The sequence below is a fragment of the Schistocerca americana genome, chromosome 5 (genome assembly GCF_021461395.2).
Source record: "Schistocerca americana isolate TAMUIC-IGC-003095 chromosome 5, iqSchAmer2.1, whole genome shotgun sequence".
Taxonomy (NCBI): Eukaryota; Metazoa; Arthropoda; class Insecta; order Orthoptera; family Acrididae; genus Schistocerca; species Schistocerca americana.
In genome coordinates this window covers 124,168,406-124,176,663 of record NC_060123.1, presented here as the reverse complement: position 1 = coordinate 124,176,663, position 8,258 = coordinate 124,168,406, and positions in this window count along the sequence as shown.

Below are 8,258 nucleotides of genomic sequence, written 5' to 3'. Positions count from 1 at the left end.
GTGTAAAAAATATTAATCCTTATAAATTTTTTAATCTATATGATGAATAACTTTTCAGTCGATTATACTTTGCTACAAAGTGACAAAATCAATTAAATTTAAACTGAATAATGATCGATTAAATAGTGTTGAACCATTTTTAACTGATGCACAAAAAAGAAAGAAAGAGGAAAAGACTGGTGGTAATTTACTCATTACACTAGGTACTCCTGTTGTGAAAAAGACTATTGAATATCTAACAAAAAAGAAAGAAGGCATAACATTAACACAACATGAAGGTGGATTTTTATCATTACTTTTTGCTGCATTTCGATATCTAGCAACTACTGGTTCACTTGCTGGTGGTTCTGCAGCAATTGCAAATGCATTAATAAACAAGAAAAATCTGATGCAGAATTAGAAGAACAGAAAACACATCCTCAAGCAATGGAAAAGAAAGGGACAGGATCTTAAAAAATTCAAAAAAGTAATCGATTTCTATCCTAATGCATTAATTAATTTCGATATACAAAATTAGTTAGACAATGAAAAATTAAATATTTCGGGCGTTTTTATGATTGATGAATTACCAAATCATCCTAGGAAATACGAATCTGGAACAGATAGCAGATAGCAGAAAGGCGGAGTTAGGTACAGCTCCATGATCATCAACCACGGAGTCGGGACAGACAGCTTGTGCCTGCTGATGGTCATCGTTTGTATTGGCTCCGGCAGAGGTGTAGGAGAGACAGGCGAAACGTCCATCGCGTCGTCAAGAGGAGCCGACACCGATACCGACTGATTCAGAGGGGGCGTAGCAGGCAGCACCGCCGCAGACGCGTAAGACAGAGGGGCGCCGCAGGAGGAGCGACGTCTGCGATCGGCGTCTGAACCAGCCTATGTCGGAGACATTCGGAACGGACATGGTATTACTGGCCACAACCTGAACAGGTGCACGGTTGGACATCGTACGTGTCAACAGACCTTTCGAACGTTTTCCACGTTTCAGTCATGTAAGGTTTAAAAGCGGCCACCCCACCATCCTACGGTACTTCAAATGGGAGTTCGAAAACACGCAACGTTTGGATCCTAAAACCAGCGTGGTCAACCACTATAGCCCCTATACACATCCGTCAGAGTATCGAAACTTGAAAGCGTTGGCGTGGGGCAGTACAACGTCAGCACACAGCTCGTCATACGCCAGCTTTATGTACACAGTGGTACTGAGGGTCGAAAAATGTATTCCGATAGCATCTTGTGGCGGGAGACGCATTTCATCCCGTATAAAACGTTCAGCTTCATACGCCTTCGGTCGTTCTCAGTTTTAATTGTCATTCCATCCTACATTCGCAGTTGCAAATTCATTTAATGTATTTCATAACGGCTGTAGTCGCCGCAGTGCCTGTTCCTTTGGACACGCAGGCATGTCCAAAGTAAATTTGTATCGTAATCAGAATAACAAAGACACTGCAATATCATAAAGAAATCACTCTGACGCAGAACGCAGAACTTTACAATCTCTACATACTAAAGGCAATGCCCCGACTGACTGACTCAGTCACTGACTCATCATCGCCCAGCTCAACCTCGCTAAGGATCGAAACTCGAAATGTGGAGAGAACGTTGATCTTATAATTTATGCGTCGTTTAAGAAGAGATTTTTCGAAATAGAGGATGAAATGTTTTTTGAAAGTATGTCGCTATTAAAGCAATTTTGAACCAAATTGGTATTTGGTTTCGCGATCATAAACAAAGAAATACTTGTTTGAGTTTCTTGGAAATTTATCCCTACGGTGATGAAATAGTGGGTGAAAGTTTTTTGAAAATAAATAATTCTTAAAGAACTGATAATATATTTTTAAAGCTGCGTCTATGAATAATGATATTTGACCTTTCCGTTACAAATTAAAAAAACACGTGTTTCAGTGTTTTTGGGAATTCAACCCCTAAGGGACTGAAAGAGATGAAATGACTTATGAAATATTTCATTATGATAGCCTTTTCAAAGCTAAATATATGAAAATGTGGATTGACCTCACGGTTAGAAATAAAAAATTAGTGTGTCACTATTCTTGAAAATTCAACCCTAAGGGTGTGAAATAGGGCCAGACTGATTCACTGGCTCGTCATCGCACATCCAAAACCGTTAAAGAAAGAAACCTGATGTTTTGGGAAGGTGCATATCTTATGCTGTGGGTATTGTTTAAGAACGGGTTGTTCGAAATTCCGCTTCTAAGAGGCTGAAAAAGGGGATGAAAGGCTTTTTGAAACTACTTCGCTATTTTGAAGATAGAACTCGAAATATGGTAATTGGTTTCTGGTCAGAAGTAAGAAAACATGTTTTTCAGCATTTTTGGATATTCAATCATTAAGGGGGTAAAATAGTGGTGAAAGATTTTTTTTAGAAATAAATCATTGTTAATGAACTACTGAAGCATTTTTGAAGCTACATCTTTGAAAATTGGTATCTGAGTTCTCGGCGACAAAAAGTACGTGTTTCAGTGTTTTTGGAGATTTAGCCCACTCAGGGAGTGAATTAGGGGATGAAGAGTTTTATGAAATTATTTCATTATGAAAATTTTGCAAATATAAAGCTACGAAAATTTGTATTTGGTTTCTCTGTAAGAAATTTAAAAAAAATAGTGTTTCAGTGTTATTGTAAATTTAATTCTTAGGGTCTCAAACAAGGGGTGAACATTTTTAAGAAAATATTTCGTTATGTTAAAACGTTTTTGACGCTAAATGTATGAAAACTGGTATTTCACTTTTCGGTTAGCTACAAAGAAATACGTGTTAGGGGATGAAAGTTCCTGTGGAAAAATCACCAGAAGAACGCAAAAGGCATGAATGAGTAACAAGAACCTTGGACTCCAGCGACAGAAACGTTTTCCGATCAGAAATACATTCGGAAAAGACCATGCTGCTATGGCTTTAATAAGCGTGAAAAGTTTAGAAGGTGATGCAATTTATGGACCACATAAAAATGGTGTTGCAATTCGTGAACAACATAAAAACGTGATTAAAGAAAAACAAAAAATGGCTAAGCAAACCATACAGACAACTCGAGCGAAGCAGAGGTCGCGAAACTAGTATAGTAGTAATTTAAAGAATTCGCCCTTAGATAGAAAATAGTCAACCCTAGATTATTTAAGGGGACCACACCGTGGTTCAGGTCGAAAAAAATCGGTTTTCATCATATTTCGATACATTAAGGTTTTATTTAAGTACTCTGAAAAGGATTTTCCTGAAAAAAATTTTGTTCGAGCATTTACCTATCACGTGGGTTTATGTGCCACGCCCACTTTTCTGTCACCCACTCTTCTGCATATATTTTAGATCTTTATATTCCCTACAATGCACGTTAGGGATTCTTTTTTTTACTCGCTAGAGTGTTGGCTTTCCTTGGAATGCAACGGTCGGTATTCTTTTGTTTCTGCTGTTTGTAAACAACACGTTTTCAAACACGCGGTTAGTTTTGTTCAAGTGTGATTGCGAGTAGTTGTTGTAGAAAACTTGCAGGTGTACTATGGGCAGGCAATTAGGAGAAATAAAGAAAATCTGGAGGCAATGAAGAGAGATTTTTGGACCATATTCTTCCATAAGTCATCTACTGATGATAAGCCATGTCATGGATTGTGTCCATCAGAAGAAAATTCGTGCTGCAAATACAATAGGGCTCAGGCAACTGGAGAATCTTATCCTCACCAGCATTTCTTCCTGCTGCTGTTATTACAGCAATTAAACCTATTTTCAGAGACTTGGGTCATCCTAACTTTCGAAGGACATATCTGCATGGGCAGACACAGAACCAAAATGAATGTTTCAACAGCATAATTTGGAACCGCCTTCCTAAAACTGTATTTGTAGGCTTGCATACAATGAAACTAGGACTTCATGATGTTGTTATTACATTCAGTTGTGGTAATATTGGAAAGTGTTGGGTACTGAAAAAGCTGGGAATTAATACTGGTGAAAATATGATCACTGGGCTGCAACATTGCGATAAAATGAGGATAGACGATGCAGACAGGTCTGCATCTAATATGTCCAAAAAAGCAAGACAAACATCCAGGAAGGTGAAAAAGAAGCTGGAAGACCCGCTAGAGGCCAAAGAAGGGCCATCATATGCACCAGGACAGTTTTAATTAATTGTAAGTAACAAATTTCAAAAGTTTTTCCTTTAAAGTCAATTTCCTGCAAACTAAAATTTTCAGTACATATGCCCCATTGTATCAGAACCTATCATAAATAAATGAATGAAATTTTCAGAGACTCTGCATAAGAGAAAAAGTCACCTCTGGCACTACATTCATTAATATTCCCCCATTAGGAAGTTCACAAAAAAATATTTTCTGCAGAAAAAACTTAATATTTTTTGCTAATAAATTTAAAAAAGTATTTCTTAAAAACTATAAAATGGATAAAGTAGATTTTACTACAGTTGACTCTATTAGCAGCATGTAACATACAGTAAAAATATTAAGATCCAGCATCAAATAGTTTTTTCAGAAATGAGTCAAATAGTTGCCTAAATTAATATGGGTTAGATACAGAGGGTGTGGTCCCCTTAAAGGTCGAACTCCGATGTATAAAAGAGCTTCAAACTTCTGATTGTGTTACATGAGTTAATAAGTCAAATATTTGACGTGTTGTATGTAAGCGAGCAAATGCGTAGAAAAGGCTTAAAATTACGTTTAAAGCTATTTGGATGACGCTAAGCGCTCTCACTATCAAAAACTGCACGAGTGCAGTCTGGTCAATTAGCGCTCCATTTAAAGCAAAAACTATTTTTCACGGATTACAATGATTGTGACGACGTAACTCCTGATCTATATGCCGTATAATTACGCAGGGTGTCCCGGGAGGAAAGGTCAATTAATACTCACTGATATAACAGCAACAATAATTCAAAGCAAAAAAAGTTAGGTAAATAATGGGCTTCAAAACGCATAAGTTAAGAGCTATGAGCGGTTCTTCATCTTCGATTCTTCGATACTGTGAAACAAATCTCTTGTCCTGAATACTCTGGGGTTTCCGTACTTTGAGAATAGGTAGTACAGACCAAAACAAGAAAAACTAATAAGCAAACTGGGACTCTAAACGCGTACGATAAGAGTTATGAGCACTTCTTCAGCAGAAGAATGTATTTCACAGCAGAGAAGAAAAAAAAGTGTTTATAGCTCTTGACGTATGCATTTTTACTGGATTTCTTTGCTTCGAAAGGTCGTTCCTGTCATATCTCTTAGTAGTGTCCATTCCGCCTGGGACACCCTGTATAATTTTGCACGTACACTGAGGAAGTAATAAATTAAAACGTCGTACCCGATGCTGCAGTTTTACTGCATGAACAGGAAAAATGTAGTGAGCGATAAACGTTTTTCCTTTCATCACTTTGTGGGGTTGTTAGCGAGAAACACTTCCGTAGAGGTTTGGAATTATGTATAAAATATCTTTCAAGCCACTGAGTTCACTTTTGTCAAATATTTGATGAATATAATCTGGGTAATGTGTGCGCGGTGAGTATCGCTGCCTCAGCACATGCAAGCAGTTTCTATCTGTTTCTACTGTTTCTAACGGTATTAGACCTCTTAATGAGTAGATCATGACAGCAATTTAAATTTTTAAATTCGGTCACCAATTATGCGAAGTACTGAAAATAAAATTTTTGTTGCCCAGAATAGACAGGTAAACTGCAACTAGTAAAATGGCCCATGAACAATAAATCGGAATAGATGTTTAGCAATACAGACAGTTTAAATAAGCAACTGTAGAAGCAGACACGACATATGGCTGCGTAACGTGGACACTGACAAGAGGAGGAAATAAATATCTCATGTATCAAAACAATTTCTTAACCACTGTGACTAGATACAACATACCAGACGGAAGCTGCACTCGTAGGAATTAGAAGTTAATAATGTTGAAAAGTAAATTAGAGTAGCAAAACTACTGAAAAGACACTACAGTAAGTAAGGACGCAGCAGTTAATAATGAAAGAGCTTGCTAAGAAAAAGAAGAGGTGGAGAGCAATAAACAAGGAAGTAATAGGAAAATAATAGGTAACAGCAAAGTAATAGAAAATACACCAAGTGTGAAGAAAAAGAAGAAGAAAATATTGTAAAATATCTCAAAAATTACCTTCTGAGAATCTAGTCTTGAAAACGCAGGGAGGCAAAACTCTTTTCTGATATGGTTGCATATCTTGTTTTATAAATCCTAATGAAATACCAAAATTTAAAGGAAATAAAATGTGACGTTATTGCAAGTATATCAGTTGAGTACCCTCTTTTCTGTACTGCCGCCATGTTTGTTAGTGAACTGGCTTAGCACTGATGCGGAAGTACAAGGGGAAACAGAATAAAAAGAAATGAAGAAGTTTCTAGTGAGCTGACTCCGTATTTAGTTGGGAAATTAAGCACGAACGGTTCGGAACCGAAGGAGAGCACGGAAATAATTAATTGTAGAAAAATCAGTAGTCGTATCTTCTGTTTCCACGTATTACATATTATGAGGTGAAGCGATTCAGAATCAGAAAAATTCAGACGAACAGAATACTGGCTTACGTACACAGACGAGACCTCTCTCTTCGCCACTTGTAAAATTTTCATACTACTAAAGCAAAAGTAATTTCGCGCTCAGTTGCTGTTTCCTTCAATTTCACTGAGGCAGTATCGATTACTTCATGCGATAACTGTTCATCTTCTTCGAAACAGGAATCGTTATGTAATGAATCAGAACCATTTCAATGCTACTTTACGGGAATCTGTTGTTAGCGAAAATATTATATTTGGCTAGCAACGCACCTCGGCTTCTCACGGGTAGCACTAAATCCTGTATCTACAGATAGACGACTTGTCTGGCATATCGGTACTGAGTTACACCTTCGTCATTAATCAGTCTGTCTATTAGTGAAACTTGTATCGAAATCATACAGTATCACTGAGATTAGCCTTCGCATACAAACGAAAAACGCGGAGGGGGACTTCAATTTATAATATGTGTAGATAGATTAACTTTCGCACTATAACTGCTGTTAATTAACAATAAGCGTCATTCACTCTCCAGTTCAGCTCTGTATCACTTTGTTTAGTTGTCGCTAGTCTTTAATAATTACGTTATCTGCTCTAATCGAATTGCCGTAACTTTCCGCAGACTGGAGCTTTAGTTGTGCGCGGACTTAGCGTGTTTCCGCCGCCAGGGTTGACGCAACGAGATAATTCGTTCTTTTAGCACGGCACGTGTCACCTCTTTGCTTGACAGGGTTGTGTGAAGTGCTCGTCAGAGTTTCCTAGAAATTTCCAGTTCTTCACCAGAAACAGATTTTACTTAGCGGAGCTTCTGAGGGCGAAGTCGTAGCATTTAACGCTATTAAAGTGGCGATATTTGTACACACACAAGGCGACTCTTTTTGCATACTGAGCAATTTTTGTTTTCAGAATAAAGTTTTGGAAATCGCCTATGATCAGGAAATGAAACTCCAGGCACATTTCGGAAAGTAGAGACAGGGGAGACTTCCTGCTTTTGACTAACAGTACATAGTATATACGTAACAAGCTTAAGTACGCGAAATTCGCGTAGTGACATTCTCTGCCAAGCCCAGAGAAAGTAACGTTGTTTCCAAACATATGACCCTCTTTTGCTTGGTTGGCTACTGGAAATTTTCGTACGTTTCTCACCCGGTGTGCTTCATTTAGAAGACGCAGCTCTATGAAATTTTTGTAATATGATCGTTTAACATACAAATCAGTAAAGTTTTAAGTTTCTTCCGACTTAGACTTAAAAAATTGACGACAGTTCCGTAAGCATTCAGTTACGTGAAAAACGTTCCATGACTTTTTGATTTGTTTCATTATTAACTATATGTCACTTGATTTTCTGTACACAGAAAAAGGCAATGTGTATAACAGTAATTACAGGTGTTTTCATTTCTTTATTGTAATTAAAAGGACATCTTTTAAATGAAAAAACCAAAATGATTAATAAATCAACATGAGATACAATAATCTATTAAACTTGGTAGAAACCTTTCGTCCAGGTGTCATAGACCTTCCAGGCACGTGAGAGAGCTATTAAATTTAAATGGTAGGAGAGGGGCACTGTCGGAAATCAAGCTATAACAGGGAATCTCTAGTCGTGCTGGTACAGAGGTTCAGTCGATCCGTCTCTTGCTCGCAAAAGACAAACCGGTTCGGGTCTTGGTCAACCGCACAATTTTCATCTTGCAGTAGTTTCATCTCGCAGTCCGATCGTTTGCGAACGCCTATTTACTGGTACACTTT